The sequence below is a fragment of the Gracilinanus agilis genome, chromosome 4 (genome assembly GCF_016433145.1).
Source record: "Gracilinanus agilis isolate LMUSP501 chromosome 4, AgileGrace, whole genome shotgun sequence".
NCBI classification, from domain to species: Eukaryota; Metazoa; Chordata; class Mammalia; order Didelphimorphia; family Didelphidae; genus Gracilinanus; species Gracilinanus agilis.
In genome coordinates this window covers 428,777,572-428,801,540 of record NC_058133.1, presented here as the reverse complement: position 1 = coordinate 428,801,540, position 23,969 = coordinate 428,777,572, and positions in this window count along the sequence as shown.

Sequence of the window (23,969 nt, the reverse complement as noted above, 5' to 3'; positions counted from 1 at the left end):
CCACCTTATACCTACCCTGCTTGAGTTCCTGTCCTCCTAAATCCTAAATCCTCCCATTTTGTCCTTTGCAATCACTATTCTATCAAAACAAAATGCCTTTCATCCCAGGCCTCTTGCTCTCACACCCTCACATCGTCTTGCATTCATGGAAGCCTGACTCCCTCTGGAAGACACTATATTCTTGATCATTTTCTAGTTCATAATTGGCACTTGAGTTTGTAAGAGCTGATATAGTGGGAAATGAGCAAGCCCATAGGAACATTTTATACACCAACTACAACACTGTAAACACAATCAACTTGACCATTGATGAGGAATGCTATTTACCTTCTGACAGAAAGAGAATGGACTAAAAGATAGAGAATTAAGCATACATTTTGGGACAGGGACAATGAAGGAATTCATTTTGCTTGACTGTATTTTTGTTATAGGAGTTTTGTTTTTGTTTTTTTCTATTGAAAGGTAAGGATTTCATTTTTATGTGTGTCCTGTCTTCTCCCCCTACCTGTCAAATAGATTTTAAAATCCTCTAGGTCAGAGATTATAAGATTATTAGATATCGCTTTGTTTCACTCTTGACCATTATCAGAGAGTACTTTGTTCAAATTTGCCTCACTTAAATCCAATTCAACCAAGTCAAGACATCATGCTTTTGTGATATCATTAGTCTTATTCAAAAAGAAGGGCAACAACAACCATAGCCTACATCATGAACATAATGGGTACTTGTTAAGTCCTTTAACCTTAGTCATCTCATATTTGTGTAGGATCATAAGGTTCACTTTTCTCATGACAATTTTGTGAGGTAGTAAAAATGTTACTCTCCCCATTTTATAGATAAGGAAACTGAGGCCCAGAAAGTTTAAGAAGCTTGTCCAGAACCATGAGGTAATTAGGTATTAGGACTAGGATTTGAATTCAGATTTCCAGACTCTAAACTCAACACTCAATCTACTTCATTTACTTAAATGAACATGCTCAAAAATTCAAGGAACCAAAAAGTATCCATTTTGTAAGAAGAGAAGCCTAGAATCCTTAAACACTATGACAAATACACCTGTTCATCTTAGAAGGACAGGGATCATAAATAGCAAGACAAATACAGTACATTGTAATTTGTTTTCATTTTGGCATTTTCTATTTTGAACATTACCAAACATTTTCTAAAAAAGCATTAGTCATATAACAAAAAAAAGATGACTCAATGAGATATTTCAGTCACATTTTACAATGGAGGTGAGACTCCCTTCAGATGACATTTTTTACTGGGCTGAAACCCAACAAATGATCAGCCGGCACAGAAATCACTGGTGCGGGAAATTCACGGAATAAAACAGGCCTTCCAGCTTAACCAGACAACACGATCAGTGCAAAACAGAAAAGAGCTCCTTGTAACCCAATGTCCCAGCAACTTTAAAGGATGATAACATGAAATTTCAAGAAGATTCAGTAAGGCCCATGCCGCCTAGCCCATCACTCCTTACCTTGATGAATGCCTTATTTCTGGTGGACCAGCAAATTGAAATTGATTTACGTGGTACGGGTATTGTTCTGCAAGGAGTCGAAGAGGCAAATTCATTTTGGATGAATCCCAATGTGGGCAATACCTTCACATGCCACTAACACAAGAAAATATTTAAAATGAGGTCATCTGGGAGGCATAAAGCTTGAAATACTTTCATTAGGGCTATAAAAGAAAGAGCTATTATTCAGCTCTGAGTTTCTTACTACAGGGTAGAAGAAGCCACAGTGAGATTTTTTTTTAACCACCAATAAACTCCCAAATTCTCCCTGGAAGACTTAGCTAGCTATACCACTAAAAGCAAGGCAGGAAAAAAAAAAAAGAAGGATGATAAAACAAGAAACTTTCCTAAATATTTGTATTCAATAGGAGTGGGATTTATGCATGAGATGCAAATTACGATGTGTTATTTACACATCTGAGGAAAAACAAATCTTGAATGTAAATGTTTAGAGGGCATATTATTTTTAAATATGAAAGTGGTGAAATTATTACAGTGTTTACTACTCCCACTCTGTTAAAAAGACATTAAAATGGATTTTAAAGGGACTTTTATCAAAATTAACAGAATTCATTGCAAACAAGATGTCAGAAAATAAGCATAAAATGTCTGACCATTTCCACTTCTGATAATCCTTTGAAAAAATTAGTTCCTCTTTCAACTAATTTCAGGTTTCCCTCCCCAACCCCACTCTGACATACACCACAACTCTCTACTGACCAAAGAACCACAAATGTTAATATAATTTCCATTTTATTCCTTTCAGATCTCCCATTATTCCTTTTAGATCTCAATCACTAAGGCATTATAAGAGTTAGTTTTTCCTTAGACTGATCTATAGGAGGTCTGATTGGTGGGAAAGCCAGAGGGCCCCCCTCAAAGGAATAAAAGACTGGAAAATATAGCCAGTTCAGAAAGTTGAGCACCATGTCTAAATTGACTGTTAGTCATTATAGGAATAAAAAAAGGCAAGCATAATAATAGCTAGCAGCATAGAGGTTACAGAATGCTTAAAAACCAACTCAGAAAAAAAGGGTACTTAAGACATACTTTTGAGTTTAATCTCTTTTTTTTGACATTTTCTCCATCACTTTCTAAAGTCTAGACAATCAACAAAACAAATAATTAAGTCCTGATTATAGTCTCTGAAGATTTCTGAGGTGTAAATTCTCACAATGAAAATTTAACCATCTCCAAAGCCTGTTTGAGCTAGCTCATAGTACTTAAAGAGCACACATGCACACACACACATGCATGTGATCATATGATGACTTGAACTCATATAATAAACCCATTCCAGTAATTGAGCTTCTAAAAACCAAATTAAATCAAGCAAATGGCAGTCCTTCCCTGTAGGTGGAAGAAGATCTCAAATGAAGTGATTTCAAAGATGTAGCCAAAAGTCTATTAGACTACAAATATCTCCTCTACTAGCCTGCCACCAGTGACTGAAATTTGCACCATTAATAATAGATTCTTCTGGATAAAGACACTTAATCACCAGGAGCCCCCATTTAAAATAGGATGCCCTCTGAGATCACCACAAGACATTGACATCTTGGCATGAATTTGGTCATCAAAGATGAGCAATCCAGATACAATTCACATAGCCCTGACTGAGGATAGGAGGGAAAGACACTTAAAGCATGAAATACATCAGCAATGCTTCCACATTTGTGTTGTGTTTTTCCATTTTCAATGTGTTTGCATATAACATAATCTTTTTTTTTCAGAATATTAAACCTGTTTTACGGTTAGGGTCAGAATGGTCAAATGACTTTGTCAGTGTCATACAAACCAGTGCCAGGTTTTTACTGATTCCTCTACACACAGCCTCTGCATTTCCACTAGAGTATACTGTCTCTTGGTTTCCATTGCTGGAGTGCCACAATGAGGGCATTTGTGAGAAAGATAAAGGTATTAGAGATTGGGAATAATTGATGGGGAGAGAAAGGAAGAGAAATTCAGTGAAAGGGAGATATTCTGTATCTTCACAGTTTGCTTAAAGTCTTATCCCCTTACCCAGGGCTGCATTATAGACTACCAAAGAAGAGTGAGGGGTCTCATTCAATGTCAAGATCAAATTATAAAACTTTACAAACCATATAAATAAACTACAAGTTTCTAGGCAAAGTTATTTCTGGAGGCAGGAAGATGGAATTTGTGATTTTTAAAGGTTTCCCCCCCCCCAGGCCTATGTAGAGGAATATTTCTCATGCTACCCCCAACCTCCTTTAAAGAAATGAAAGAATGAATCAAGTAGTCTGACCTTAGCAATGAAAAAATTAGTCTATATGTTTAGTTCTCAGGATTTAGCCTGCCTGTCTCCCTTAGATGTTTGTTTTTCAACATTGAAGAAGAAGGCATTTTTTAAAACCCTCACTGATGCTTTGGTTAGGTTTATATGATGGCAGATAAACCAGATGAGACCAAAGAATTCAGTGGGACCAGCTCAGTAGGGAATGAATATACCCATGATGGCAAATCTATGGTATGCATGCTGGAGGGGGCTGCTCCCTTCCCCCATCCGTGCTTTCCTGAGGACATTTCTCTCATCACCAGCCCCTCTCTCCAGCTGCCCAGTGGGAGTGCTTCCTCCCTTCCCCTATCTGGGGTAAGGTAGGAGAGGCTTCACATGCTGGGTGTGAGGGTTGCAGTTTGGGCACTCAATCTCTAAAAGGTTTGCCATCACTGGAATATACCTATATAATCACATTGTGTGGTGTCCATAGTACAGCTTTAAAGGAGAACTGTAGAGATTAAAATAGATAGACTATTTCACTTCTGCGGAATAAGCTACACTCAGATTGTCAAGTTCTACCATAAAGTTCTTTTCTTTCATGTTTCTTTTAACTTCAACCCCATACAACTACTTTTTTTTGCTCTAGGGTTTATGCTTTTCATACCCTATAGTAGGCTCTTGCCCTTGTAAATGATAACCTTCTTGGATAAGATAGAAGTATCTCATTATTAAATTTCCCCTGTGACTTTTAGCTTCTATCTGTTTTCTTATCCATATGCCTGACTGACACTAGTAAGTAAACAGAACCTCATGGGGCCTGAGTTACGTATCTCCCTTACATTAGTCTAAAAATTGTCATTGTGAGTCAAGAGGACTCAGTTGCAGAGGAGCCTGAACCACCAATTTGGATCCCTCTACCAGTAATCATGTCTCTGGAGAACAATTACAGTTCATATATAAAATGCTACACCCAAAGTCTATTAGTTTTGGAGACTTAAAAAGTCATGTTAGTTCTATTAAGATAAAGATGCATAAGGCATCACTATAGTTCTATTTAGAAGTGGCAACCTGGTACATTTTAAAAGGACTTAGGTTATAGTAGAGTGTTGACTTTGGAGTTGGAAGTACTGAGTTGTGGGGGGCATGTAGGTAGCTCAGTGGATCGAGAGCCAGACCTAGAGATGAGAGGTTCTAGGTTCAAATCTAGCCTCAGACACTTCTTAGCTGTGTGATCCTGGGCAAGTCACTTAACCCCCTTTGCCTAGCCCTTACCACTCTTCTGCCTTGGAACCAATACACAGTATTGACTCCAAGATGGAAGCTAAGGGTTTAAATAAATTTAAAAAAGGATTAACTTCAAATCACCTCTCTACCACATACAGTAGGTGACATTTGATGAGTTATTTAACTCTCAGGCTGAAAAATGAAGGATTTGTACTATATGAACTCAAAGGAGCCTTCCAATTGTAAATCTTGGATTTTCTCAACCTATTTGCATCTACAACCCAGAGCAACATCAAATTCTACTTCTTTGTGACCCAGGCTTCTTTGTAGGTCCTATCTATGAGACTGGAAACAGGGAGTCCTATATGCATATATCCTGGGATATTTGAACCATAGAATGCTTAGTATATACCATGAGAAAGAGTCTTTGGGAAGTTATACCTGATTTATTGGCCACAAAGCTGCTGGAATAGATTGAGCAGTAAGGCTGAATTTGTTATAAAAATTACAGGGGCCACTTGTAGAATCATTCCCCGACTTAATCAGAATTTACGTGATAAATTTTTTCTGGAAAATTTCCTTCCCTCATCATTAGAACACAATTGCAGAGAGAAAGTTAACCTGACATCTCCCTCATTTTTTCCTTTATACCAACTAACTAAATGAGACCTTTCTAGGTCCTCTTAGCTTCTAGTGCCCTACCCCATTCAGTCTTATTTACTTTGCAAGAATTTTGCATTTAGTATTTGTGTATATATTGCCTCCCCAATATAAAGTAAGAACCTTCTGAATGGGGGAGGATGTATGTTTCCTCTTTTCTTTTTCCATAGTAGACATTTAATAAATCTTTGCAGATTGCTCAATAGATTGTATATCTCCTGATGCTTTATGGTCTACCTAGAGTATTAACTGGGATCCCTTTGATACCTGTAACCCCTTGACTTAACCTTTAAAAAAAAACCTTAGTTTTCATCTTAGAATCAATACTGTGGCGGGATTCCAAAACAGAAGAGTGGGAAGGCTTAGGCATAGGGGTTAAGTGATTTGTCCAGGATCACATAGATAGGAAACATTTGAAGCCAGATTTAAATCTAGGACCTCTAGTCTCTAGGTCTGGCTCAATATACTGAGCCATCTATCTACTCCTTGACTCAGGTGTTTTTGAACACTCATAACAATAACCACAAAATCTTAGAGTTGGAAGAAACTTCAGAAGGATTCCTGTAGAAGTTTTGTCTAAACAAGAATCTACTCCATGACTTATTCACTAAGTTGAATATCCAAGCCCTTTCTTGAAAATCTATAGAGAAGAAGATAGCACTTCTTAAGGCAGTCTATTCCACTTCTGAATAGCTGTCTCAAGAAATTTATCCTTATATCTGCTTCTCTGAGACATCTTCCCATTGCTCCTAATGGTCTCTTCTAAAGTCAAGCAGAAGGAACAGCTAGGTGGCTCAGTAGAGTGAAATCCAAGCCTAAAGATGGGAGGTCCTAGGTTCAAATTTGGCATCATATACTTCCTAGCTATGTGACCTTGTCACTTAACCCCCCATTGCCTCATCCTTACCACTCTTCTACCTTGGAGCCAATACACAATATTGATTCTAAGATGGAAGGTAAGGGTTAAAAAAAATTTTTAAAGGACACTAAATTCTCCAGATAATCTATATTGCTTGAGTCCTTTATTTTCTCTTCTAGGTAGGAAACCTGCAAAGATAGAGTTATCTGACCATTGTAGAAAAGTAAACATCTCACATTCTGCTCAGATCACTTCGAAATTGTTCTTTCTTTCCATATTTTCTGGATGTAAGTGTGTCCTCCTACCCAGCCCTCCTGAGAATTTCTGTGGTAAACTGAATGAGGAGGTTGAAGTAATCACTCCTTTTTACCTTGTTACCATTTTGACTAAAATACCCAATTTCCTTTCCCATACTTTATAAAATAACTCTCTCTTCTTTTCCTACTCCTCTTCAAGCTTTTCTCCTCAGTGGCCTTTTCAAGATTGTCTCTGCCTTCCATTTTTCTCATAAACCTTCCAAATATTCCCTACCCAATTTTCAGTCGCTGACTTTCAATATTCCAAAACCTCCAAATCTCCTTTTGTATGATTTCTTCTTCTTTTCTTCTTTCTTCTTCCTCAGTTCAGATCCTTCTCCACCTACTAAACTGTTCCATTCAAACTTAGAAATGAAGTAAAGGAGTCTGCATTACCTTTATCTCTTTTATGTGGACATTCCCAGTGAGGCACTGATTGTCCTGACCACAATTATTCTAGTTTATTCTGACATCTTATTTTAATTTTAGTCTACAAACCTCTTAGCCTTCACAGTTGGTCTCAGCTTATTCCCTGTACCATTCATTTGCAACTTCCTGCCTTCTGTTTGAGAGCTTATGATCTCAACACCCTTATATCTATTGGAGGCTTTTGTGATTATCAGATGATGTCATTACTGCAAATATAGTAGGAAATAAACTACTGGAAAAAATCTTCATGCTCTTAAAATATCAATCTGTGATTAAAGTTACTTAATTCATGGTGTTTTCTAAAAGGAGAAGAATGGAAGCTGATTAGGGAGGGAAGTAATATGAACATTGATCAATGAATGCATTAAATAAGGTTTAGAAATTTTAAAAGTGGGATAGCATTCAAAGTTATATTAGATTGATATCTCAGAATACAAAATGTTCCCATTTTATAAATGGAAAAGCAAGAAAAATGACTTGTTTTAGGACTATATTTTTTGCATTTTTTAAATCATCTATATAAGTGATAACTGAAAAGAATATCTTGATTCAAAGGATTTATCTTTAGCTGAAACATTCCTTCCTATATGCATTTTCCAGTTGGGAGAAAGCTATTTGGCGATCTATAAAATTCCTACTCAGTGCAATAGCATGCTTAAATCATTTTACTTTCCCAGGAGGTTAAAACACCCTGACCATAGCAAAGCACCAAATGTCACAGGTGCAGATATCCCCCTATTCAGCCACCCTTCCATTGGCCCTCTAAGCCCACATCTGATCCACTCTGACCCTTGTGACACAGCCTGATGGTTTTATTGAATGGCCTGGGGTGATATTGCAGCAAGGCAAACACTCAGGGGCTTTTATTTCTGAGGAAAGTTTTCTCCCCTTAGAGCTGGAATGCAGAATACAAACACTCTCCTGTCTCTCTCAGCTAATGAGGATTCCTGGAATGTGTGATCTATGGTAACATGCTTCCAAGGAGTATGCTTTGTGAATGCCCACACAATTAAATTCATTCAAAGATCATTTTAAAGACTAGAATTAAAATGCTGCCTTCAAAGAGAATGAGAAAATAAAATAATGGGGGGAGAGGTTTAAATGGCTATGAAATGCATTTTTTTTAATGCCATAAGGTATTTAAAACATGAGGTAAGCACTTAGTTATGTAGAAGAACCTAAGGCCTTTCAAATTTTTAAATAACAAACAATTCAGTCCAACACTGTTTTTTAGGAAGAATTCATTGGAATAGACTTATTATGGAATTATAAGGATGAAGCCAAAATTCTGATATACTTTGTAGAGAATTTGTTTTTGTTTTTATGAAAGAGAGAGAGACACAGAGACAGAGAGAGAAAGAGAGAACTAAGTATTATGCATTTAGTATAATGGTTGTGAAAAATTATTCTATTTCTAGTTCATTTCAAATAATCTGCTGTTTGGATTACTTAACTATGTAGATGATGAAGTTGTGTGAGACTGAATCCAATTACTGAGGACACAGAAAAATTATTCTATTTCAGTGTGAGAACTTAACTCTATATGTTTATGAAGATCAATAAAAGTAGAATCAGGAATGATATTTTCATTGGAGTATTCTGTAGACCCACTAAACTAGGAAGAAGAAGCAAGAAACGGATCACAAGCCAGGTTTGGAAGCAAAATATAAGAGTGATGGAGAATTTTAAAGTTATTTGTTTCAGTTTCCATGTTGAACATCTCTACATAAGCCAGACAGAAATATGCCATGAGAAATAACATGAAAACTATATAGCTACTCATCACAGTGACTCATACCTAGTAGATATTTAACAAATGTTCATTGAGTTGGATATCCTAATGATTACATTTCAGGGCTGGTCCATAGGAGTCAAAAAATCAGAATTTTAGAAAGATATCCTGGTTCTATTTTAGGATTAAGTCAGCCAGTCAACATTGTGGGAGGACTTGCTACAAGTAGGATTTTAAATGACAAAAAAATATCTAAGATACTTCCAAAGATAATAGGATATAAAGCAAAAGTTGTGAAATATTTTTTCCTAAAATAGATTCTAGTCTAATACATATTTTCATTTGTTATTATATTGTTAAGTCATTTAAGTTGTGTCTCACTCTCTAGCCCCATTCAGAGTTTTCTTGACAAAGATACTAGAATTGTTTCCCATTTCCTTCTCCAGTTCATTTTACAGATGAGGAACTGAAACAAATGGGATTAAATGACTTGCCCAGAGTAACACACAGTTAATAAGTTTTGATAGTCAGTTTTGAACTCATAAAGATAAGTCTTTCTGACTTCAGGCCCAGCACTCTATTTAGCTTATCACCTAACTGCCCACATGATTTCATACATAAAAACACTGGATTAAATGATCTCCAAGTTCCTTTCCCTTTCTAAAATGGTAGAATTCTGGTTACACTTTCTATTCACTTAATCTATTGATCATTTTGAAAACCACCATTTGGTCATTGTGAGTAGACTGTGAGATTGGTGAGGGCTGGCAGCTTATCTCATTCATCTTTGTCTTTCTATATCACATAAGACTTCCTATAACACACAGATGCTCAATGAATATTTGAATGAGTAGTTTGTATTAATGAATGAAATGGATGGATAGAGGATAAAAACTAATACCTGGAAATAATTGGCTAATAACTAGTTCATTTCAAAACAATCTGCTGTTTGGATTACTTAACTATGGAGATGATGAAGCTGTGTGAGACTGACTCCAATTACTGAGGACACAGAATGGCAATCCTGGAGAATGACCAGGAAAAACTTCATATGGGTCATTGAACATGGAAACCATCTCATACCAGCTCTCTTAGTCCTTTGGATGGCATAATTTCCTGACCTTGGTGGCATGAGAATATTCTGTAACCCACAGAAGATCAGTAGACGTACTCTACCAATGTAAGTTATTTTTTTAACTGTTTAACTGTTATCACTTGGCCTCAATTAGCAATACATGGTCTTAAGACTTAGTGGGTAATTGTATTGCTAAAACCTTGAGATTGAGCTACTTCATACTAACGTCTATCTATTTTATTGTAGGAAAAGTATGTTCCAAAGAGTCTGTTGCCCCTTGGTATGACAATCCCTCACATTTCTGGAACTTTCTGCCAATACCATGCTCAGATCTCTCCTTGATCTGCCCCTTCCAGCTCCTTTTCTCCTTCATTTATTAGAAAAATATTTATTCAAATGCTTGCCATCTTAAGATTTGAACTCCTAGGCATCAGATTGAGTTGTTCTACATGCTCATGTACAACCTTACTTAATAAAGATTATCTTGATTTTAAAAGGCACTCTATCTCTTAAGCACTTCTTCCCTGGTAGAAAGAGAGACAGTGGTCTATGAGGGTACACATCTTGTATAGTGAATCTCAGATAATCTTCCTCTTTAGAACAGAGGGATTTGGGTGTTGTAAGGGTCTATTTTTGGCATGGTACCCCTCAGGTATGCTCTACCTAGTTGAAAGAGGTGTCCAAGTTCTGTAGAAGTCATGCCTCAGTTTACAGATAAATCCAACTATTTAATTTTATTAAACTTAATTTATGAAACAATTTCCAAACAGTTTTTATTCTTCTATTATAATCTCTGAATTTTTTAGAAACCAGAACTCTGTGATACCTCTCAAAACAAGATCTGCAACATCATTGTTTCTTCTCTCTCTCTCTTTCTCTCTCTCTATCTATCTATCTATTTCCCTATCTCCTCTCTCTCTTCCTCTCTCTGTCTCTCTCTCTGTCTCTCTCTGTCTGTCTCTGTCTCTGCTTCTCTCTGTCTCTGTCTCTCTCTATCTCTGCCTCTGTCTGTATGTCTCTGTCTGTCTGTCTCTCTCTGTCTCTCTGTCTCTCTCTGTCTCTCTCTGTCTCTCTGTTTCTCTCTCTCTCTGTGTCTCTCTCTGTCTCTCTGTCTCTGTCTCTGTCTCTGTCTCTGTCTCTGTCTTTCTCTCTCTCTCTCTCTCTCTCTCTCTCTCTCTCTCTCTCTCTCTCTCTTTCTCTCTNTCTCTCTCTCTCTCTCTCTCTCTCTCTCTCTCTCTCTCTCTCTCTCTCTTTTTCCACTCTGCCTAATAGAATGGTCCAGTCTCTATAGCCCAAAACAAAGTGAACAGTTGAAGATATTATCCAGATAATCCAGGATACTTTGTTAGAATTCTGGCCAGATTACCTATATGATTGTTTTCTCCCTATACTTTGTCCAGCTTCTGAAGAATGAGACTAAGCAATTGTTCCATTTGTTCCATTTGCTTTCCATGAAACAATTGTTCCATTTGCTTTCTATGAAACATTCCAGACAAATATGAACCTGTCCATGTAAACCATCACCACCACAGCAATTCACTTGTGAACTATGGGTTAAAAACAGGGTATTCAACCAATCCCTCTCAACACAGTGGTAACCTAAATTGCTGTTTTTAAAAGCCAGTGCCTTTCCCTGTTAAAACTCAATACCTGTCACATGATTAATGTGTTTGTGTCTTATTAACTACTCTGTTACAGAAGCTGTCCAATTCACCACCACCCTTGTTGCCTAGCCCCTTTTGTAAAAACCTAGTTGAAATCATGCTGTTCTGACTGCAGGCTACTGCACTTTTCTCCGAAACATCATAAAGAGCAAAGAATTACTGTTTCACAGTAATCCAGCCCATAAATCAACCCTTGAATTTCACCCTGAGGATAACAGAAAGATTCCAGGAGTACTCTCTGCATTCATATTCAAAAACCTGTCTGTATAAAAATGTCTTTAGGAAGAAGGTGTGTTTTTGGAGGAAGTACTAACAGACCAAAAAAAAAAAAATCTCAGCAATAACTAAATCATTCCAGTGTCTGGGAACCACTCCCCCATCACTCCTTGCAGAAACAATCATTTGAGGCTACAGAAAATTGCCATCTTATCTAATTGGTGGTCTTGACTACCACTACTTTATCAGGTCCCAGCTGTTAGAGAAAAAGAGAATGTGACATGACCTTGGTATCTCTGGGCCTGACTTTAATATCTAATCAGTCAGAAGTCTCCCAGAAACTATCTGAGTATGTCACAGAGGCCCCCTCTGGCATCAAGTCAATCAAAAGATGTTTACTTTACACTCCTGTGAGCCAAGTATGCATGCAAACGATAAATCCAGCTTGCCATAGTTGTGCCCTAGAGTGCTGCTTGTAAGTTAAATTCATGTTTTAAAGTTTGGGTCATTCAGTTTTATATACACTAGTAGAGGGTTGGGGGAAATGGGTTAAATCTAACTCTGTCATTAAAAAAAAATAATAAACAGACCTGCGTGGGGAATTTTTGAAGAGTCTTTGGGCATAGAAGTAACTTTCAAATTTAACATTTATTACTGCATAAATGGTATGCAAAGACACAAATCATTTCTCCGACTTTAATCACAGAATGTTAAATTCAGGCATTTGTTCATTTCAAATACATTAATACATATTTACAACTTTAGGAAAACTCTTTGTCCCCAAACAAGAATCAAAGCATGCTTTTTTTTAAAGATAGTGTACTTTTCAGATTAAACGTTATGCTATACGTATATCGATATGAAGACACATATATATGAAGTCAGAAATTTTAGAGCACCATTAGACCACAACTGAGGAAAGAGGATACATTTTTTTCTTTCAGTGATTTTGGGATCAAATTTGTTTAGTTACAAGGCAACGACTTTCCTTCCAGCCTAGCAGGTCTCCTGGAATCTGGAAATCAAGCTGTTCTCATTCTAACTTTGACATTGTCACCAAGAATAAATATTCTGCAATCATAACTCTGCCGACATCTCAAATCTCAGACATATGGCAAGAAATAGCACTGGCAGTTCTTTCTCCTCATTAATATTAGCGTCATTTTATACTGTCTACTATAAATTATATAGAACATTTTTAGACTATTTCTTAAACAATTTCATGTAAAGAAATGACCTCAGGATGAAGCAGCACAAGCTTTCAAAATTTTGTTGTAGGATTCATACCTATAATGTATGTTAAATCCTAAAACCTTAAATGGGGGATCATTTTGTCTCACTCATTTGTCCATTACAAGCATGAAAATATCAACCTCTACTGAGTTCCTTTTGAAGTTTTTCATTGCCCATTCTCATATAGGCCCATACCCAAGAGCAATTTGAGATTTTTGGATCTTCTTTCTGTTTTGTATTCTGTATGCACTTTGTTTTGTTTTATTTCTTACATTTTTCTTTAGTTATTAATACAATTATTTTATAAAGCCCCAACTTAGTTCTGAATCAATTAAGGAATCTCAGAGTTATGTCATTTTCTAAGCCAGGAATTATGTGGGAGGGAATTTGGAATTCTAAGGCATCAGGTACCCATTGGAGACAGATTAATTTTAGAGATAGAGAACCAAAAAGCTTTAGGAGTATAAGTCCACTAGATATCATGTCAAGAAAAACCTAGCGGGGTCTAGGTCAAAGGAGACATGAAAGCTGGCTCCCTCCCTACCTGGACAATAGGTCATAGGTGGTACAATAGATAGGTGCTGAGCCTGGAGACAGGAAGACCCAAGTTCAAATGTGAACTTAGACATTAATTAACTGTTTGAGCCTAAGCAAGTAATTTTTGCCTCACTTTTCTCATCTGTAAAATTGGGATAATGATAGCAGTTGGTTTTTAGGGTTGTTGTAAGGATCAACTAAGATAATAATTTTTAGTGCTTAGCACAGTGGCACATAGTAAGTGCTATATAAATTTTAGCTATTATTTGTTATCACATATTGGACCACACTCACTTCCAAGCATCGAAGAAAACTAGCTAAGGGCTTTCATCTAGTAACTAATGGTGAGATATACAACAATTCAGTTCTGCCCCTACAACCCAACTCTGAAGAAGGAAGAATGGAAACCCTGGATTCTAGAAGAAGACAGTTATATGAAGTCCACAATAGGTTCTAGACACCATTTGTTGCTTAATTGTTTTCCTTTGCCTATATCCCTCCCATATCTCTCCATCTCTTCCAAGTTTTAGGGACTGGGTTAATCTAATACACATCTTCTCGTGCCTTTAGTATAAACAGTCCTTGACTTAGCCAGGGCAGTTGGTCTTTGGCAGTTGACAGTCACTCACAGAGACTCTCTGAGGGCTTGGAGGAGGTAACAACTTTCTCTCTCTCTGTCTCTGTCTCTGTCTCTGTCTCTGTCTCTGTCTCTCTCTCTCTCTCTCTCTCTCTCTCTCTCTCTCTCTCTCTCTCTCTTGGTTTGGACTCTGAATCTGTTAAGGCTCAGAGTCCCAACTTGTTTCTTGCTGAGACTCAGCCAGATAGCCTTTGTTATTGTTATAACTTAGAGACAAAGTTAAGAATTATAAGGATAATAGTGTTAGTTTATTTAGAATAGTAAAAAAATGGATTAGTCAGACCAGGAAGGATAAGTGTAGCCTATGGACACAGGAAAAGTTCCTTATGGAACCAGGAAATTTTATTTGGGTAGAGTTAGTATCTCTTAGAGTTAGCAATCCTTTTTTATCCTTATATTTTCAACAAATAGTTTATTTTTCTATGATAAGAGTCTCCTTAGCATCCTTGCACCTGGCCCTGAAGGGAAGTTCACTTATGTGCTTCACTTCACTGATATAAACTAAAGATACTTAGCAAGCACAGCAAGCAGAGTATCTAAAATCAGTTGATAATCAATAATTAATCCATTGTCTAATTCGTTTTACAGTCATTTTATTTTTATTTTTATAGACTCAGCCATGGAAAGAATGGTTATACCCTCTTCCCTTCAATAATCACATTAGGTTACAAACACACATGCCTGCACACATACATGTACACATCTATCTATCTATCTATCTATCTATCTATCCATTCATCTATCTATCCATTGATCCATCTATCTATCTATCTATCTATCTATCTATCTATCTATCTATCTATATGAGTACTACTCATTGGAGCATATTTTCCCTGGGAATAAAATATATATATATATCTTGTGAAAAATTAAGGCCCTTTTTGAAGGTTCTATTGACTCTTTCAGACCCTTAGGATACCATTTCTTTAATTACTGTTTCTGGAACCTCAAAGTATTTACTCAGTATAGTTGATTATAGCCTTAGTGTTGGACTGGCAGGCCCTAAAAATGAATGTATTTTTCCTAAGGCCCTAATTTAGAAACAGTCTATATCTATCTATCTATCTATCTATCTATCTATCTATCTATCTATCTACATACATACACATGTATGTATATATATACACATAGAGAGAGAGAAATACATAAGCATATATATTTATATTGCATAGTTTTACCTCAACATCAAAAAATTTCAAAGAAAAACTGAAAATTGATCTAACACTAGAAAGTGTGCTGACTTCATCTAATCAGTTTATAACACTGTTTTTGATGCATCAACCTTTTTTTAACAGTATTAATTGTATTTCTTTAGACTAACAAGAACTTAGACTATGAAATTCTCTAATACTGTAATAACATGGATGCAATGCATAGGTACTTAGAGACATCTAATTATTCTTTATATATTGGGTTGAACTCTCACTTCCATTTGGAGGAAAGAGAGCTATCTAAGATAGACTGCTTCTATCTGTTTGCTATGATTTCTAAGAATTCTACAATTTCAGTTTCCCCACTGGAAGCAACAAAGGTTTGCCTTTAACTCTGAATAATCATGCTTTTCTCTAAAATTCTGGTGTCCTCTTCTTAAACAGATTAACACTATCTCTAAACACGTAAGAATAAGAAAAGAGAACAGAGAATTGTTTACCTATCCCTCACCTAACTCAGGGACTTGCCCATGCTGGGTACTTAAAATTTTTTAAGTGAACTAATCTGAGCTCATTTGAATATTTTTTATTGGTGAAGAAAGAATTATTAATATTCTTCAAGACTAAAGCCTCCAAAGTCCCCCAAAGCCAATGGCTCAGTAGTCAGGTTCCATTCTTATACCTCCATTTGGTTTCTCTCTCTCCTCCAATTATATTCCCCTGCACATAAACTTATAAAGTGGCCAGAGTGAGTCACAAAACATTCTTGCCCTTGTCAAGGTCTTGTATTGAGTTCCAATCTAAAAAGGGCTGCAGAAAAATGGATAAAGAAGCATCCTTCAACTTGTACAGATGCACACACATACCATGTCTCCTTATCTGGTTGGAGATAATAAACACCCGAGTGCAGCCAAGTGAGTCTTCACTGATTGACAGAGCAGAGCAGGTTGCCCAGCACCCTCTTGTAGAGAAGTAGAACATACAATTAAGTAAGACTTATTATTAAACACAAAACCTCCTGAAAAATAGATGTCAAACCTCAATGAGACAAATGTAGCACTTCAGGTGGAAAATTGAACGGACCAATGGGAGTAAATAGGAGCTCTTGCTCCCACTCTAGCTTATAGAGATAGCATAAATATTGCTTGCACAGATGCTAAAGCAATGATGAATGTATCAAAATATTAGCATCAAAAGCCTGCTGGAATATATTTGCAATGCCATGTAAACTGCTAACAGAGTTGCTGTCCTGCTGTGACTTTATATTAATCTCTGGGTTCTGGCTGGTCACGGGGTGTTGCATGCACTATAATTAGACTTTGGAAATATGTGCAGGGAGGAGGAAATGGAGTAATTAAGGTAACCTATTAGATGTCCATCCTCATCCTTTTGAAATCAGCCAGAAATACACACCACACTGGGTTCATCAGACTGCCCTTCAAGGGGAAAAGGTGTCACACACTGTAATTGGTAGAACCTGAAAGCAGCCACTGTGGTGCTCCTCTTTTTAGGAAACCTATTTTCCACACCAAAATCAATCTGGCAAGGTTGTTATCTTATAATGCACACCTAGAGAGGCTTAAGGGTATAGAGGAACATTGCCCTTAACAACCTTGGCTTTGCATTATGGGATACCAAGTGCTCTCTTCCAAACTTATAGCTAATAGGAAGTTTATGTCAAGAGGAAAATGTATTTTTGAAACTTTGAGACTTAGACTCTTCTTTAAAATATTCAAATCAATGGATGACAAACAGAAGGACTGCAGAGCCTCCTCAGCTGAGGTACTTTACATGAAGAACAATATTCTTTACCCATTGGGTACCTCCCACCTAAGGATTTGCTCATCATTTCAAAGAGCTAGCTTTCGAATTCCATTTCTGAGAGAAAGTGAAATGGAGCCTCAGAGATGTTGAACTAAGTTGCCTAAAGTCAAACTTGTCTAAAGTAAATCCATGAGCTCTGATTTTAAATTTGTGGTTTAAGTCTGTGCTCTCCTGTTTCTAGGAGCTGAGATGGAGAGGCAGTTTTTCTATCCTTTTTTAGACAAACAAATATTATGAAATATAAAACATGGTGTGTATTTTTAAAATTTAAATGTGCCATGATGATGACATATTTTTTAAATATATGGGTGTCATGACTGATGATTTAGTGGCTAAAAGCAGGTCCTCAATTTTATACTCTTTGATAAAGCAAAGTCAGAATGAGAAACAACAGATTCCAGCTGAGATGATGCTGGGTGGACCTATTACATCACTTCTCCCATATGTCATCCCCATAACTAGCCAAGTCACCTGTTGCCATCTAAGATGAAGAACATTAACTGCATTTTAAAAATATTCCTCCGGAGATCTGTAAATCTGCTCAAACATCTTACTTTATTTATTAATTAATCAGATTGTCCAGAACATAAACTGATTCTCAAAAATAATGAAAAGTAGCACCAACAGTTTATCATACATTTTTTGGAGGAATAGAAAGGGCATTCTGCTTTGTTGCTGAATCAAAACCCCACTAGCTAAGCAATGATATTTGAAAGGACAATAAAAAGATATTGTTCAATTCCCTCTTAGTGATTAATAGTATGGAAGAAATCTACTCCCCTTGAAAAACATTTTTAATGTTAGATTATTTATATGATGTTCAGTATTAGAAAGACAAATCAATGTTTCTCTTATATACCTACGAATCTATCTCTTTATCTTTCACAGATAGCATATATGATACAAATGACCAGTGAAAAGTTTCATAATAAAATATCTAATGGAGTCCTGAAAGCTTTTAATGATAGAAGTAGTATGGGAAAAATGTCAAAGACAGCTGTTTCTGTATCAGTGAAAGAAAAAAATCAGCAACAAAAAGCTGAGAACAAGAAGTCCATCCCATTTCAATCCTTTACAGTAATTGAGAATTTTGAAAGCAGAAACTTCCAAAAAATTCTTAATTTTTTAATTTAAAAGAATTAAAAGAAAAAAATTTAATTTAAAAGAATTTAATTTAATTAATAATAAATATATAAAATAATTAAAATTTTAATTTAAAAGAATCAAGGCAAGATTTAGTCAAAAAATTAATTGCTCATGTAATAGAATACACATTTATTTTTAAAAATATTATGCTATTTTTATGCTTACTGTAGATATTAATGGTAACATCTGCAACTTCTATTGGGAGACTGGTTGTTAAACTCCTTAGTTCAGCCAGGCAGATTATCAAGACAATCTGTCAATTTTGAGATTCATATTACTGGTACAAAAAAAATCCTTCTTATTTATTCAGTGAGCACTTATGAAGACTTATTATGAGTATAGCACTTTGTCAAGTGATGAAAGAGTGCAAAAAAATAACACTATATAATTGTATTTTTAAAGATTGTTTTGACCTAAACAACTGGGGCAGGTGAATGGGAGCCTAGGTAAAAGCAAAAACTTGCTGGATAGAATGACAAGAAGAGCGATTAAGAATTTATCTTTCTGAAACTTAGTATTTGCATTGGCAATTTGTGGAAGATAAGGTCAAATAAGTAGAATGGTGAGTAAGAATAAAGAGCCTTTTCTGGCCATCTGAAGAGTTTGGACTTTAACCTGTAGCTAATAAAAAGTTTTTGGAGGCTTAAACTGGTTTTCATATGGGACTTCCAGTTACTTAGATGTCAATATCTTTGTCTCTCTCTCTCTCTTGTGACTGGTGAGTCTTTGGCCAGATTTCTTTTTTAGGAGGTGTCCACACTGCACCCACTTTGCTTCTGCCTCCACTTATTTCTCTCTAAACATTTTCACCCCCACCTCAAAAGCTTTTCTCCGGCATGGGCACATTTTCTTCTCTTCTTTCCTCTTTTCAAATCCCTCTTATGTATTGTCTATCTCCATTAGAAGGAAATTTCTTTGAGGGTAATAATTTTTTTTGGCTTTTACATGAATTCTTAGCACAGTGTCTAGCACATAGTAGGGGCTTAATAAATACTCTATCATCCATCTACCTGTCTGTCTGACTCTGTTTCCTAGAGATATACGCTACTGTGAATTTAATAGCTTTTTTTAGCATTAGATTTAAAAATTCTAAAGCTAACTTTTCTGGTTGTGTTTAGATGAGATGAGTTCAGTAAATATCCTCAATTAAATAAGGAAAATCAATATTCATTCGCAAAAATAAGAGAATAGTTGAATATCCCAGCACTCAGCTGAACACGTCCCTACAATTTTACTGGATAGATCTATTTATTGGTAAATGAGGAAACAAAAAATGTGTTGTGTTGTGTGTGTGTTTTTTTGTATTCTTCATCTCTGAAATTTCTGCAATTATTTTATGTAATAGCATTTAAAAAGGAAGGTTAGGGTTCAGCTGGGTGGCTCAGTGGATTGAGAGCCAGGCTTGGAGATGGGAGGTCCTAGTTTCAAATCTGGCCTCAGACACTTCCCAGCTGTGTGACCCTGGGCAAGTCACTTGATCCCCATTGCCTACCCTTACCACTCTTTTGCCTTGGAGCCAATACACAGTATTGACTCCAAGATGGAAGGCAAGGTCTTAAAAATAAATAAATAAATGAATGGACAAATAAATGAATGAATAAATAAATAAATAAATAAATGAGTGAATGAATGAATAAATAAATAAATAAATAAGCAAATAAATAAGTGAATGAATGAATGAATAAAAAGGAAGGGTAGCAGAAGCATGCAAGTGATCATTTTGCATCTTTACTTTGAAAAATCCATTGGTTTCCTTGCATTTGTGCCTGAAAACAATGACGCATTATAGGCTTGAGGTACTTAGAGGAAGGGGGCAAGTTGATAATTATTACTGCAGGAGAAATGAGAGAATTCTTGAAAGTGAAGATTGAGTATTTCTTTAGGTCCTTCTTTTAAAGGTTGGTTGGGGAGGGGAAGCAAATGACATGATTTCCTGGTATGGAAACTCCCTCCATAATGTGAAAGATAGAGAATAATCTGGTGCACTGGGATGCCCAGATTTGTTAGGGATTATGTCAGAGGAATGTAGGTTTTTCCTAATTTCAAGGCTTTTCCTGATTCCTCCTTTTCAATTGAGATAAAATCCATGGAAGGTCATAGGAATACAGAATCATAGATATGGAGCTGGAAGGGATTTCAGAGGCCATTTTGTCCAACCTCATTTTCTCCCAGCTGTCCATTTTGCAGATAAGTCAACTGAGGTCCTGGGGCACTAATCAACTAGTCTAAGACTACATAGGTACTAAGTATCAAAGGTAGTACTAAATCCAGATTACCTGATTCCCATCGTACAACTCATGAGAATGGAAAGAAAGCTCATGTGGTCTCAATAGAAAATAAAATTTTGCAATGTTCCAAACATTGGCTGGTCATATATTAATGTCAGATTCTGGAGAAGAGAGGCAAAGGATATTTGCAAGAAAGTAATTATGTATTTTGGTTGATATCCTTGTGAAATATTTGAATATGGATATGCATTTAGTTAAAGCTAAACTAGCACTGAATCTGATGTCTTTCAGCTAACTGAAATACCTGGCAATACAGTCCCTTTACTTTCAAATCCTTAGTGTCAGATTTGCAACAATAACTCTATCAAATTACTAGCCTATCGCCTCAGGGCCCAGTGGCCATAGGTGGTTGGAAACTTCAAGGAAATGACAAAAATTCCATGGCTCAAGGTGATAAGCTATATTTTCATAAAGAAACAAAATAAGAACTAAATATGAAGGACATTTTACAGAAGAAAATTAAGTTAAATACAGCAGAACCTTGATTTATAAAGTGTGCAAGCTCTTAAAAAAGTGAGTGTTAATTGAGCCACCTTTTAAGGGAATCCATGGGGCTCATGTTTATCAGGAACCTGAGGTAAATGCTTGTAAAATGAAAAATGAAATTTTTTCTGCAATTGTTATCTCTTTTATGAGTTCAGGTTTCATATATGTGTTTTCCAGAAGGAAGGCTAAACCTGAAAATGAAAAAAATTCTAAAGATAATAATTGCTCATAACTCTATTAAAAGTCTTTAAGATTTTTTCAGCAGGCTTCATACATATGTCATCTGAAGTGAAGTAGGTGCTCTTATTGTCATCCCCATTTCTTTTGTTGCTGTTCAGTCATTCAGTTGTGTCTGACTCTTCATGACCCTATCAGCCACACTGTCCATGTGGCTTTCTTTGCATTAGTCACTTAACCTTAGTTTGCCTTAATTGACTGGAAAAGAAAATGGCAAACCACTCTATTATTTTTGCCAAGGCCCATAGCTACTAAGTGTCTGAGGTGGTATTTGAACTCAGGTCTTCTTGACTCCAAGCCTGATGCTTTATCCACTGAGCCTTGAAGCTGCCTCCATTTCCTATCTTAGAAATAAGAAAACAGGTTTAGAAAATTTGTACAATTTTTAAAAGAAACACATAGTATTTAAGAGTGCATTCGAACCCAAGTCTTCCTCACTCTATGGCCAATCTGCTCTTAGCCCATGCTGCCTATTGAGTAAAGCTATAAAGTCTTCAAATGAATAACTAGAGGAGATAGTAGATTTGACATAAGGTAAGGCAAGAATGATTTAGAGGAGATTTTCCAGGGTACAAGAAGATAGAATGGATGAGTTCATATAGTCTCTCGTCTTGTGATTTTTTTATGAATAACTTCCTAACTTTTCTTTCTTTAACAAGATCTCTGGGTTTTTCTCAGTCCAATGGCCAAAGAAAATTCATGTGGAAAAGGCATAAAGAATGCTTAATCTGGAGTCAGTGGTCCTGAGTTCAAATCCTATCTCTGTCCTTGCTATCTGTATGACTAATGCTTTTCTGAGTTTCAGTTTCCTAAACTATAAAATGAGAGAATTATATTAAATGTCTTCAAAGTTCCCTTCCATCTATAAATCTATAATCAACAGGACTAGGGTTAAATTTTAAATTTATATTTCTCTATTCTTCCAAAATTAAGCTAGCTTTTCTTCTGAGGTTAAGAAGCTTAGCTGAGGTAATAATATATTAAGCAGAAACAATTCCACATAGAAATGTTGGTGATTTTTTGTAGTGCATTTCACAGAGAACCAAATTAAACAGAACAGAAAGAGTATGACTGAAGCCACTGAAAAGAAAGACTAAGCTGAGAAAATTAAATAACTGCCTCTACTTTCTTTGTGGTGGTGAGAGACTCAACTATTAAGTATCTAAAAAGCCCCCACTTGATAAGAGATGCTTGTTTTCAGGATAATAGTTCCTCAGGAAGGTGCTAGCAAGACTTCAAAGTTGGAAGGAGAAGATGGATAAGAAAATTTGTTTATCAAAATCCAATCTAAAACAATATAAACTTTCATTATACTTTAGATCAGGCTGAGAATCTTGCAAGGTTCAAGATTTCTTATGAGATCATGAACACATTCTATTAAATAGTCTTATGAACTAATTGCTCTCACAAAATGATGGGACATCTGTTTCAAGTCCCTAGGGGGGTACTCACAAAGATTTTTTTAAACAGAAAACCCAAGAGGAAAGGAGAAAACTTTTTTTTTAACAAAAGAAAATTCCATTTGAATCTTCTGTCTTTTTTTTGGAAGAAAGTCTTAGTTCCTTTTTTGTGGAAACTAGTTCATTATTTTCCTAAGTAGAATCCAGAGCTCATTTGCTTATACATATGAGTAGAAAAGAACACTCAAGTCTCAAGACATTAATATAAGCCAATCTTTTTGGTTTTTTTAAAGGGGGAATGGGGAAGGAAATCAAAACCAAAATCCATTTAAGTCATTCCTGAATCTCTTAGGAAATATAAATTTTGTACTTAAAATCATATTGAACACAAGGGGAGGGGTGTAGGAAAGTAAATCTGTTTTGAACTCAACCATGTATATGGCATTGTAGCCCTGTTTAAAAAAGGAAAAGAAAAAAAAAACCTAGTGGAAATATTCAATAGTATTTTCCATTGATGGCTAATAATGTCCAAATGAAAGAGAAGAGAGTAATAACAACAAGAACAAAAAAAGATCTCCCTAAGCATTTGAATGGATCATCTCATTTGATCCTCCTAACAGTATTATGAAGTGGGAAATACAGTTTGTATGGTCTAAGTACCTTGCCTGTAGTTACAGAATTCATTTCAGAAGTGGAAATTTAAACCTAAGTCTCTTGACTTTGTCCCATATTTTCCAAAGTCTCCTAATTAAGAGAATGGGATTTCTGCATTCAGGCAACTCAATCTTACAATGTTCAGAGCTCACTGGATCGTAGGATTTAAAGATTCCAGGAATGTAGTTCATGTCATGTCTCACAAGGTCATGTAGTTCAAATGCCCTCATTTTACAAATTAAAAAGCTACGGTTCTCAGGGTAGTTTTTATTTTTAAAATCCAGTCTCCAAATGGACAGATATAAAGGGAGCTGTGGCAGAACAAAAAGTTTGACATCAACTAAATTTAATCCTGCTACTCAAATAGATATCTGTCGTTCATTTCATGGTAGGTTTGGTTAAATTTCCATCCTCCCAGCCACACAACCAGCACATGAAGTCAGGGGTGAAGTTGCC